The sequence below is a fragment of the Hemitrygon akajei genome, chromosome 1, assembly GCF_048418815.1.
Source record: "Hemitrygon akajei chromosome 1, sHemAka1.3, whole genome shotgun sequence".
Classification (NCBI taxonomy): domain Eukaryota; kingdom Metazoa; phylum Chordata; class Chondrichthyes; order Myliobatiformes; family Dasyatidae; genus Hemitrygon; species Hemitrygon akajei.
The window spans coordinates 136,619,339-136,632,911 of record NC_133124.1 but is presented as its reverse complement, the minus strand read 5'-3'; the positions used below and the strand labels follow the sequence as shown (position 1 = coordinate 136,632,911).

Below are 13,573 nucleotides of genomic sequence, written 5' to 3'. Positions count from 1 at the left end.
ACTGCATTACTATTTTAAATCCCCGCAGTATTAGCAAACCATCCCACTGGTAGAGGTCCCACCTTCTCTGGATGAGAGCATGATGATCCAAAAACCTAAAGCCCTCCATCTTGCACTATCTCTTTAGCTATGTGTTAAACTGCTCTGTCTTCCTAATTCTGGCCCCACCAGCATGTGGCTCGGATAGCAATCCTGTTATCACCCCCCCTCCGGAGGTCCTATCCTTTGACTAAGCACCTATCCCCCTATCCCCTTGAACATACTTTACAGGATCTCATCATCCGTCTGCCTGTGTCATTGGACCAGACCTCTAGCGGCTCACTCACCTCCGAGAATGCTATGGACTCCATTTGAGAGCCTTTGACCCTAGCACCCATAGGCAACCATCCGGGAATCTCATTCTCATCCAAAATATCTCTTGTCTGTCCCACTAACCAATAAATCCCCTATCACTATTGCTGATAGGATATACAGTGGTATGCAAATGTTTGGGCACCCCGGTCAAAATTTCTGTTCCTGTGAATAGCTAAGCAAGTAAAAGATGACCTGATTTCCAAAAGGCATAAAGTTAAAGATGACACAATTCTTCAATATTTTAAGCAAGAAGATTTTTTTTATTTCCATCTTTTACAGTTTCAAAATAACAAAAAAGGAAAAGGGCCCGAAACAAAAATTTGGGCACCCCGCATGGCAGTACTTAGTAACACCCCCTTTGGCAAGTATCACAGCTTGTAAACGCTTTTTGTAACCAGCTAAGAGTCTTTCAATTCTTGTTTGGGGGATTTTTGCCCATTCTTCCTTGCAAAAGGTGTCTAGTCCTGTGAGATTCTTGGGCCGTCTTGCATGTACTGCTCTTTTGAGGTCTATCCACAGATTCAGTGATTCCAACTTCGATAGGTTGCGGGGTTAAACCATCTTGTTCACTAGATTGTTCTGGGATGAGGGATTCACCTGGCCATCTCTTGATGTGGTCTGCATGGGAGGTTAGTCAAGAAGGTTCTGTTACTTGGCATTCAAAAATGAGCTAGTCAATTGGATTTGACATTAGCTTTGTGGGGATAGCCAGAGAGTAGTAGTACTTGGCTATCTCTCTGACTGGAGGCCTGTGACTAGTGGAGTGCCACAGGGATCAGAGGTGGCTCCGTTGTTGTTTGTCATCTATATCAATGTGGTTAACAGGATCAGCAAATTTGCAGATGACACTAAGATTAGGAGCGTAGTGGACAGCAAGGAAGACTATCAGAGCTTGCAGTAGGATCTGGACCAGCTGGAAAAATGGGCTGAAAAATGGCAGATGGAATTTAATGCAGACAAGTGTGAGGCGTTACACTTTGGTAAGATAGGCCACTGAGGAGAGCAGTAGCACAAAGAGATCTGGGAATACAGGTCCATAGTCCTTTGAAAGTGGTGTCACAAGTAGATAGGGTCATAAAGAAAGCTTCAGGCACATTGGCCTTCACAAATCAAAGTACTGAGTACAGAAGATGGGATGTTATGCTGAAGTTGTAAAAGACATTGGCAAGGCCTAATTTGGAGTATTGTGTGCAGTTTTGGTCACCTACCTATAGGAAAGGTGTATGAAATTTTGAAAGAATATAGAGAAAATTTACAAGGATGTTGCTGGGTCTGGAGGACCTAACTTTTAAGGAAATGTTGAATAGGTCAGGACTTTATTCCTTGGAATGTAGGAGATTGAGGGGAAATTTGATAGAGGTATACAAAATTAAGAGGGGTATAGATAGGGTAAATGCAAGCTGTTTTTTTCCATTGAGGTTGAGTCATGGGTTAAGGGTGAAAGGTGTACTGTTTAAGGGAACATGAGGGGAAGTTTCTCTACTCAGAGGGTGGTGAGAGTGTGGAATGAGCTGCCAGCACAAGTGGAGGATGCAATTTTGATTTAGGATTGTTTAAGAGGTTTTGATAGGCACGTGAATGGGAGGGGTGTGGAGAGCTATGGTCCTGGTGCAGGTTGAGGGTGGAAGCAGTTTAAATAGTTCAGTACAGACAAGATAGGCTGAAGAGCCTGTTTCTGTGCTGTACTTTTCTGTGACTCTGTGTCCACTTTTATTACATAATCACTTTTATGTGGTTGTAGAAACTCTTAGAATCTGTGTTTTTGTTTCCTGCTACTTTTGGTTTATATTTTCCTCCTCATAAATGATATTTTAGTAATTCTTTACTGCTTTCAAAAACCTTCTCACTCCTTTTTGCAAGTGTTTTAACACCATCCCTAACTTCTTTAATTAGCTAGACAAGGATCCTTTTTCCCATGGAGCCTTGAATTTCAAAGTATTCAGAAATAATCCAAAAATCTCCGAAAACCTAAGTTTTTTTCGCCAACAGCTTATGTCACTCAGGAGTGACGTGGCAGCACTAGCAGAGGCCGCCAGACGTCAGTTGTTGCTCAGTGCTCATACTGGTTACACATGCATTTCCTGTTCGCTGATATTTTGTGTTCACTGTTGACTTTGTGTTTAATTTCACTGTGAAAATGTCAAAAAGAGCTGCAGATACCCCTATGGGTAACAATGAGAAAAAGAGAAGGAAGCACCTATCATTATCAATAACGCAGAAAGTGGAGTTATTGCAGAAGCTTGATCGTGGTGGGTCTGTGCGGCATCTTACTGAAGAATATGGTGTTGGAACTACCACTGTATATGATTTAAAGAAACAGAAAGACAAGTTACTGAAGTTTTATAGTGACAGTGACGTTCTACATTTATTCCAATAAGTCATTTACCATGTGTTTGATTTGGTTCGTTTGAAGCTGTATATTTTTATGTTTTATTGAATGTTTTTGTTGGAAATAAAATATTTTTCTTGTCATTATTCCCTAAACAATACAGTATAACAACTACTTACATAGCATTTACATTGTATTAGGTATTAGAAGTAATCTAGAGATGATTTAAGGTATATGGGAGGATGTGCATAGGTCTGGAGTTTCGCTGGGTCCTAAAGTCCACCACACTGAGACAGGTTAAATAAAGGACTTGAGCATACATGATTTTTGGTTTCCTCCGGGGGTCCCGGAACCATTAAGGAGGGATTCTAAAATCTGAAAAATTCTGAATTCCGAAATGCAACTAGCCCCTAGGATTTCGGATAAGGGACCTGTAATATCATTGAGAATTATGAAGTACTTGTTTCAAAGTCTTCCACTGTTTATCTACTGAAAGACATTTAATCAAATAATCAGCCTGTCTTAGACAGCTAGCTCCTCACAACACACCATTGCCTATATTTAAATATAGCATATCAATTTTAGTTTTAGATTCATAGTGGAGTTGGTATTCTGTTTCAGAATTCCACAAGGCTACTGGTATTGGAGCACAGTCTGAGTCAATGTCCCACATCTCCATGTTCAGGCAACTATCTTTTAGGAGTGTCTCAGATTATCAGTTTTGCCTTTCCATGAAACCTACACTGTGGTCACGCTATTGGGCACACTTATACGCCTGCTCATTAATGCAAGTATCTAATCTGCAAATCATGTGGCAGCAATTCAGTGCATAAAAACATGCAGACAATGTCAAGAGGTTCAGATGTTGTTTGGACCAAACATCAGAATGGGAAAGAAATGTCATCTACATAACTTTGACCGTGGAATGATTGTTGGTGGTTTGAGTATCCTAGGTACGCTGATCTCCTGGGATTTTCACATACAACAGTCTCTGGAGTTTACAGGGAAAGCATCCAGTGAGCAGCAGTTCTGTGGATGAAAACACCTTGTTAATGAGAGAGGTCAGAGGAGGATGGCTTCAAGCTGACAGGAAAGTGACAGCAACTCAAATAACCACATGTTACAATAGAGGTGTGCAGAAGGGCATCTCTGAATGTACAATATGTCAAACCTGAAGTGGCTGGGCTACAGTAGCAGAAAACCATGAACATACATGCAGTGATTACGTGATTAGGTAGAGGAGTAGTCACTGAAATAGAATGTTACTTTGCATCTGTGAGTAAGAGAGCGAGATCTGAGTAGAGCAAGGCTCGTTGGGAGTGGGCTTTATTTCTGCCAATAAAAGAAGTGAGGTGTAAATGGAACAGCCATTGCTGGAGTGGACCAGGGCTAGAGTGGTTAGGCTTTGGCTCAACAAGCTTAGGCAAGAACAGGTGGAGGGTCTAAGTAATTTTCTAGTAAGTTATTCTTTCTCTATCTTGTCTATTAGTACATAGTGAAGTGAGAATGGATCCAGGTTGAGTGGCATGTTCTTCGTGTGAGATGTGGAAATGCTGGGAAACTTCCAGTCTCTGTGAAGATGTTACCAGGTTTGGAGATGGCCCAAGTGCAGAGTGAGAGAGACTGAAGTGGGTCAATAGTTCATAGTCTTTAATATGAACAGAGTTAAATAGAAAATAAAACAATAAACGCTAGGCCAAACAGGGCTGTTAACTAAAACTCTCAAAAGGAAAACGAAGCCTACACTGCAGCTGAAAAGAACATCTAAACATTAAACGAATACCGCTAGTCTTCAGAGTCAGTTGACTTGAAAGTCCAATATTTCGGGGAAGGCCGAATGAAAAACAGCAGTGAAGCGTTGCTATGCTCCGTCCAAGTCTCAACAAGCACTGCAATGACAAGTATGGAGTTAAATACTATCATGATTTAATAATAATTAGCTGACACGTGCAAATTCACAAACGCAATTGCCGTTATCTACTCAACTGCACTGCCGATTCCGTGGTTGTGACAGATAACTACATCTGCATGCAGTGCATCGAGCTGCAGCTCCTTAGAGACTGTGTTAAGGAACTGGAGCTGCAGCTGGATGACCTTCAGCATATTCTAGAGAATGAGGAGGTGATAGATAGCAGCTACAGGGAGGTAGTCATCCCTAAATTGAAGGAGGCGGATACCCAGGAGAGGGGAAGGGAATAGGCAGCTGGTGCAGAGCGCACCTCAATAATAAGTGCACGGGTTTGGATACAATTGGAGGTGGGACTGGGGGAAACCACAGTAACCAGCTCTGAGTCTGGCTCTGTGGCTTGGAAAGGAAGAGGGAAGAAGAGGAGTGCAGTAGTGATAGAGGTTTCAGTAGTTAGAGGAGCAGACAGGAGATTCTGTGGATATGAAAGAGACATGCAGATCGAAGGTTGCCTGCCAGCTGCCAGGGCCAGGGATATCTCAGGTGGGTCCACAGCATTCTAAAGGTGGGGGGGGGGGGGGTGTGAACAGCTGGAATTGTGGTACCGATGATATAGGTCAGAAAAGGAATGTGGTCCTGATGAGAGAATATACTGAGTTAAGTTGGCAGCTGAAAAGCTGGACTTCTAGGGTAATAATCGTTGTATTGGTGCCTGTGACATGTGTCACTGAGAGTAAAAATAGGAAGATGTGGCAGATGAATGCATGGCTGAGGAATTGGTGCAGCAGACAAGGTTTCAGACTTTTGAAACATTAGGATCTCTTCTGGGGAAAGCACAAAAAAGGACGGTTTGGTTTGAAGTGTAACATGGCAGAAAAATCAAAAAGTGTGATGAATACAGAACAGAAGGTGTTATATTTGAATGCATGCAGTACATAGAATAAGGTAGATAATCTTGTAGCACAGTTAGAAATTGTCAGGTATGACAAGTTGTGGCCATCACTAAGTCATGGTTGAAAGAAGATCACGGTTGGTAACTTAACATTCAAGCATTGTATCAAAGACACTGACAGGTAGGCAGAGGGGTTGGGGTGGCTCTGTTGGTAAAAAATGAAATGAAATACTTAGAAAGAGGTGACATGTTGTAGGATCAGAACATGTAGAATCCTTGTGTGTAGAGTTAAGAAACTGCAAGGGTAACGAGACTCTAATGAGAGGCCTCTGAACTGTAGCCAGGATGTGGGGTAAAAATTACAATGGAAGTTGGAAAAGGTAGGTAAAAAAATGTGACAGTAGTCATTGGGATTTCAATGTGGCAGGTGGATCAGGAAAATCAGGTTGGTTTTGGATCCCAAGAGAAGGAATTTGTAGAATGCCTACAAAAATGGCTTTGAAGAGCTGAATGTGGTTGAGCCCCTTCAGAATCAGAATCAGATTTAATATCACCAACATATGTTGTGAAATTTGCTGATTTTACAGCAGCAATACAGTGAGATACATGATAAATAAATATAGAGAAAAAACTGAGTTACATTAAGTATATATGTCTATTAAATAGTTAAGTTAAAGTAAGTAGTGCAAAATAACAGAAATAAAAAAGTAAATGTAGTTTTCATAGAGCCATAGAACATTACAGCATAGAAACAGGCCCTTCGGCCCTTCTTGGCTGTGCCAAATCATTTTTCTGCCTAGTCATAGGTACTATGTCCATTTAGAAATTAGATGGCAGAGGGGAAGAAGCTGTTTCTGAATCGCTGAGTGTGCCTTCAGGCTTCTGTACTCCTACCTGATGGTAACAGTGTGAAGAGAGCATGTCCTGGGTGGTGGGGGTCCTTAATGATGGCGTCACCATTCTAAGGCACCTTGAAGATGCCTTGATGCCTTGGATACTATGGAGGTTGTTACCCATGTTACAGCTGACTTATTTTACAAGTTTCTGCAACTTATTTTCATCTTGAACAATAGCCACCCCACTACATCCCCCCCCACATACCAGCCAGTGATGCAGCCAGTCAGAATGCTCTCTATGGTACACTTGCAGAAGTTTTCAAGTGTTTTCAAATCCCCCCAAACTCCTTATGAAATATAGCCACTGTCTTGCATCAATATGTTGCACCCAGGTTAGGTCTTCAGAGATATTGACACCTAGGGACTCACTCTCTCCACTTCTGATCCCTCTATAAGGATTGGTTTGTATCCCCTTGTATTACCCTTCCACAATCAGCTCTTTGGTCTTGCTGACATTGAGTGCAAGGTTGTTGCTGTGACACCATTCAACTAACTGGTATATCTTGATCCTGTACGCCCTTACGTCACCATCTGAAATTCTGCCAACAATGGTTGAATGAATGAAAAAGATTGTAAAAGCAATTCTGGATTGAGTGCTATGTAATGAACCAGATTTGATGAGGGAGCTTAAGGTAAAGGAACCCTTAGGAGGCAGTGATCATAATATGATAGAATTCACCCTGCAGTTTGAGAGGGGGAAGATGAAGTCGGATGTGTCAGTATTACAGTAGTGTAAAGGGAATTGCAGAGGCATGAGAAAGGAGCTGGCCAAAGTCAATTGGAATGGGTCATTAGCAGGGATGAAGGCAGAACAGCAATGGCTGAAGTTTCTGAGAGCAAATTCGGAAGGTGCAGGATAGATACATACCAAAGAAGAAATATTCTAAAGGGAGGATGAAGTAACCATGGCTGATACGGGAAGTAAAGACAGCATAAAAGCAAAAGAATGACTATACAATGCAGCAAAATTAAGTGGGAATTTAGAGGATTGGGAAGCTTTTGAAAAGCACTGGTAAGCAATATAAAGAGAAAAGGTGAAATATGAAAATAAGCTATCCAATAATATAAAAGAAGTTACAAAATGTTTTCCCCCATATATATAAAGAGTAAATGAGAGGTGAGAGTGGATATCAGACTGCTGGAAAATTACACTGGATAGATAGTAATGGGAAACAAAGAAACGGCAGACAAACTTACTGAGAATTTTGTGTCAGTCTTCTCTGTGGAAGATAGTAGCAGAATGCCATAAATTCAAGAGGTCAGGAGGCAGAAGTGAGTATAGTTGCTTGGAAAGCTGAACAGGTAGAAGGTAGGTAAGCCACTTGGACTAGGTGGACTACATCCCAGGCTTCTGAAAGAGGTAGCTGAAGAGATTATGGAGTCATTATTAAGAATCAGTAAATTCTGAAATAGTTCAGTGGTTGGAAAGATATTGGAGTCCATTATTAAAGATGACATTTCAGGGTACTTGGAAGCAGATGATAAAATGGACCAAAATTAGCCTGGTTTCCTTCTGGGGAAATCATGCCTGAGAAATCTATTAGAACTCTTTGAGGAAATAACAGACAGGATAGACAAAGGAGAGTCAGTGGATGCTATTTACTTGAATCTTCAGGAGGCTTTTGTTAAGGCACATTAGGCTGCCAAACAAGAAAAGAACCTGTGTTACAGGAAAGATACTAGCATGGACAGTAAGTGATGGATTGTAACTATATGTGCTGTGTGTGACTATATGTACTGTGTTTTGTACCTTGGCCCCAGAGGAATGATGTTTTGTTTAGTTCTATACCTGCATTTGGTTTAATGACAATAAACTTGTACTTGAACTTGAGATGTAGAAACAAGCCAGATTCCTAGAGTTCGGGTGATTGGGCTATGTGCAGTTTGATATGTAGACTTAGGGACGTAAAGTATGGAAATGGGCTCTTCAGCCTTACTGACCCACCGCAACCAAGCTGTTCCCACTTCCCCACATTTACCCATATTCCTCTCACTCAGGGGTTCCCATCCTGGGGTCCATGGACCCCTGGGCTAATGGTAGGGGTCCATGGCAAAAAAAAGTTGGGAACCCCTGCTCTAAACCATTCCTATACATCCACCATTCTGGACAGGATAGATTGATGAGCAGAGATCATGGGAGACGCTGACCATAGATCATTGGAAACTTTTTGATTCTTATCTCAATTTGGGATTGGGAAGCTCCTAGACAATGACCCAGGAGTCCCCGTGATCCAATGGTGAGCTCAAGAGCATCCTCTACCCTTCTGACAGCCACGGTTCTAATCGCTGATACTTTGACTTGAAATGAAGAGAGAGATTAGGGTGATTGAGGATTTGTGGGAGTGGGGGTGAGTGGGTGAGGTGAATATGGGTTTTGAGGGTAGGAATCAGGGAATGCGTGTATGATTTAGTGGGGACACGTAAATGTAAAAGGGACTTTAGGGCCAGCTTCTTCATATAAAAGATGGCCTGCATTTGGAATGAATTGCCAGAGATACTGGTTGAGGCAGTGTGGGTCTCTGTGATTTTTCTGATCCCTGGGTCCAAGAATGAGTGAAAACTTGTTGCTTCACAATCATTTATTTAAAAGTTTAAACAAAGAAACAGATACAGAGTACATGAAACTGAGCGAGGAGCCGAGAAACAAAGATACAAAGAAGAAGATGGCGCCTTTGTAAAACCTGGCACTTTTATACTTAATTTAAGACAAATTTATGAGATAAGAGGGAACCAATCACGTTACACAATCACAGCACATATGTGATATGCTAACACAGCAAATGAAAAATGAAAAGATGACTAACCATTATGCAACTGCTATACCACATTTCCATCAGAAGGTGGAGACAAACATCACACATTCTGAAAATACACAAGTTTGTTAAAAATACAAATTGTGTGTCAGTAAAACTATGACTTTATTCTTGCAGTAATTCGAGTGATATTTTATTAAAAGCATAAACAACAATTGATTCCAATAGCAGCATTTAAAAGCCACTCAGATAAGCAGATGGATTGGAGAGGTTTACAGGTCTGGGGACTAAATGCAGGCAGATAGGATTAATGTGCTGGGAAACACAGGTTTTCATGGGCACATTGGGCCAAAGGACCTGTTTCAATGCTGTAAGACTCTTTGACTTGAAGTGGACAGGAAGGGCTGTGTGGGTGAATATGGGTTAGCACAGGTATGTTTATGTGGGGATGTGCAGGCATTGCAGGTGGGTGCACTATCATTAAGTAATAGGGCATGGAGCACAGAGAAAGGATGACCTCCCAGAGCTGTCACCTGGACATATCTGTTAACGCCATGATACTTGTTACGGAACTGCCCATTGCTCGCAGGATGGCAATCTTGGATGTCAGGATACCTGATATCACTTACCATGAATGGCCAGCATTCACAGCCACTCATCTCACTGGAGCATAATACCTTTACCCTGACCCATGGTTCCTTCCTTGGCATGGGTACAGCACACTAGTGCAGCGGTTATTACAATCACTTTACATCGCCAGTTGTAAGATCTGCATTCCATTCCCACTGCTGTGTGTAAGGAACTTGTACGTCCTCCCTGTGCCCATGTGGGTTTCCTCGAATGCTCTGGTTTCCTCAGACGTTCCAAAGGTATACTGCTCCTCTACTATTGGTCATTCTAAATTGCCCCATGATTAGGCTAGGATTAAATTGGGGGATTACTAGTTGGTGTGAATCAAAGGGCCGGAAGGGCCTATTCCATGTTGTATCTCAATAAACATAAAATTAAAGAAAAGAATACTGAGCAGCATGGATGACTGCATTGGTTCTGTTTCTTGCACCCATGCCAAGCTTATCGACTTCATCAACTTTACCTCCAACTCCACCCTGCCCTCAAATTTACCTGGTCCATTTCTAAAACTCCTTCTCCTTTCTCGATCTCTGTCTCTACATTTGGAGACAGTTTATCCACTGATATCTTTTATAAATTTTATAATTTGTATGATACATTGCCCACTAGTTAAAAAAGCTGACAAAGAGAAGTATATTGATAAGCCTTGGTTAAGAAAAGGAATACAAAATGCTTATAAAAAGAAAAATGTATTATATAAGAAATTCTTAAAACATAGAACAAAGGAAGCTGAAATTAAATACAAGATATATAAAATTAAGTTATCAAGTATTATAATATTTAGTAAAAGGAGTTATTATAGTAAATTACTGGAGATTAATATAAATAAAATTAAAAATACTTAGAGTTTTAAATGAAATTATTAAAAAGGATAAAAGAAAAACAATTTACCCATATTACTTTAATTTAAACAATGATATGGTAATAAAGGATACTAATTTGGTTGTAGATAGGTTTAATGATTTCTTTGTTAATGTGGGAACTAAATTAGCTAAATCAATTACTGCACTTAGCAATAAAGATGGAGTAAATAGTAATGTTATCAATATAAACACTTACACTATGTTTATTAGAGCAACTGATGAAAAAGAAATAGTTGATATAGTATATAAATCAAAGAGTAAGAAATCAACAGATTGGAATGGATATGATATGTATTTAATTAAAAACATCATTGACTGTGTTGTGAAACCACTGACTCATATTTGATTGCTGGAAAATTTCCCAATAAAATGAAAATAGCCAAGGTCATTCCAATACATAAAGCTGGAGATAAACACGTATTTTCAAATTATAGACCAGTTTCTTTGCTCTTACAGCTTTCCAAAATATTGGAAAAAGTATTTGTAAGAAGGTTAAATGATTTTATAACAAAACATAATATACTCTGTGAAATGCAATATGGTTTCAGAAACAAAAACAAAACCACTACAATAGCATTAATAGATTTTGTAGAAGAAATATCAAATGCTATAGAAAGAAATGAATACACAGTGGGAATATTCCTTGATCTAAAAAAAGCATTTGACACCATTGACCATAAACTATTAACAAAATTAGAAAGATATAGTATTAGAGGGGTGGCATGTGACTGGTTAAGTAGTTATTTGGATGACAGGTATCATTATGTACATATAAACAACTTGAATTCAAAACTTTTGAGGGTAACTTGTGGGGTACCACAAGGTTCACTGCTTGGTCCATTGCTGTTCATTTTGTATATAAACGATATATGTATGGTCTCTCAGACATTAAAATGTATATTATTTGCTGATGATACAACTATATATTGTAGTGGGGAACATCTGAAATAACTTTTGAATATAGTGGAGAAAGAACTAAAAATTATAGAGAAATGGTTTGATATTAACAAATTATCACTGAATCTAGGTAAAACTAAATTCATAATATTTGGAAACCGTGTATCAAACTCATAGAGTAAACTTAGAATAAATGATGTTGAAATTGTTTAGGTATCTGAAACAAAATTTTTAGGAGTGGTAATAGGTAGTAAATTAAGCTGGAAACTACAAATAAATTCTGTCAAAGCAAAAATGTCTAAGTCTATTGCAATACTGTACAAAACGCAAGATTTCTTAAATCAGGAATCTTTGTATACATTATACTGTTCACTTATAGTCCCATACATGACTTACTGTGTAGAGGTATGGGGAAATACATACAAAACAAATACAAACTCAATTTTTCTACTCCAAAAGAAAGATATACGAATTGTAAATAAGACAAGTTATTATGAGCCAACCAATCCACTATTTATTCAACTAAACACTTTAAAATTCAGAGATTTTGTAGACTTTAAAATAATACAAATTATGTATAAAGTAGAAAATGGACAGCTACCACAATTAAAGGTTGTTTAAAATGACAGAAAGACAACATGATTTGAGTGGAATGTGTATATTTCATAAACAAAGGATAAGAACAAATCTAAAAAATCATGTATTTCAGTCAGAAGGGTGAATCTATGGAACAGTCATAGTAAGAATTTAAAAACATGCACTACACTTAACAAGTTTAAAAATTATTTAAAAAGTATTTAATGAACAAATATAAAATACATGATTTAAAATGAATGGGAGTAATGTAAATAAATGATCTTTGGAATTGGATTTTGTGTTAAAAGATTATGAAATTTTTTATTTTTGATGTGATGATTGATGCCAATTATGTTGTATAAGTAAGAGGGGTAGAGGGGTAGGTGTAATAAGCTGTAGCTTCAGCCTACACCCTTTTGGTCTGTTTTAAAGAATATCTATGTTTTTTGTTGTAATTTTGTCCTATGAAATCATTGTTGTATGTGATGCTTTTTGTTATGATTGTACTGAACAAAATAAATTAATTTAATTCATTCATTTATTCATAAATCCTCACAGCTTATAAATTCTCACAGCTACCTGATCTACAACTTTTCCCACCCTGTCACTTCTAAAAATGCCATCTCCTTCTCTCAATTTCTCCATCGCCTCTGCATCTGGTCTCAGAATGAGGCATTTCATTCCAGAACTAATGAGATGTCCTCCTTCTTCAAAGAAAAGGGCTTTCCTTCGTACACTATCAACGTTGCCCTCACCCGCATCACTTCCATTTCACACATGTCTGCCCTCACCCTATCCACCCGCCACCACACCAGGGATAGGGTTCCCTTTGTCCTCACCTACCACCCCATCAGCATCCATGTCCAGCACATAATTCTCTGTAACTTCTGCCAACTCCAATGAGATCCCACCACCAAGCACATCTTCCTCCCCCACCCCTCCCCCACTTTCTGCTTTCTGCAGGGATCGTTTCCTATGCGACTCCATTCTCCCCACTGATCTCCCTCCAGGCACTTATTCTTACAAATGGAACAAATGCAACACCTGCCCCTACACCTCCTCCCTCACTATCATTAAGGGAATATGCATCCCCATCTCACCTGTGCCATTTTTATCGTGACAATAACTACAATATACACTGAGGAATGGAAAATGAAATCCTAATTTTATGGTCAATCCTAAATTGTGAGGGATCCCAAACACAGAAGCAGATTACAATAGCATGAAGTCACTGATAACTCTGAATGGGCAGAAATTACCACATTATGGAATCTCATGTGGATAGGGTGGTGAAAAAAGCTTTTGGTATGCTGGACTTTATAAATTGGAGCATTGAGTATAGGTGGGGGTCCTGACGAAGGGTCTCGGCCCGAAACGTCGACAGCGCTTCTCACTATAGATGCTGCCTGGCCTGCTGTGTTCCACCAGCATTTTGTGTGTGTTGTTGTTTGAATTTCCAGCATCTGCAGATTTCCTC

At 39.5% G+C, this 13,573-nt stretch overlaps 1 long non-coding RNA gene across 2 annotated transcripts in view; it reads right to left on the bottom strand.

The window, feature by feature from the left end:
- Nucleotides 1–666: 666 nt before the first annotated feature.
- The window catches only part of LOC140730962 (uncharacterized), a 31,688-nt gene continuing 18,781 nt past the window's right edge, over nucleotides 667–13,573 (bottom strand). For both annotated transcript variants that reach the window (XR_012099709.1, XR_012099708.1), the window contains exons 2-3: nucleotides 9,182–9,239; nucleotides 667–3,712 (exon numbers count right to left, since the gene is read on the bottom strand). This is a non-coding gene — a long non-coding RNA (uncharacterized lncRNA). The remainder of the gene's footprint in view (nucleotides 3,713–9,181; nucleotides 9,240–13,573) is intronic.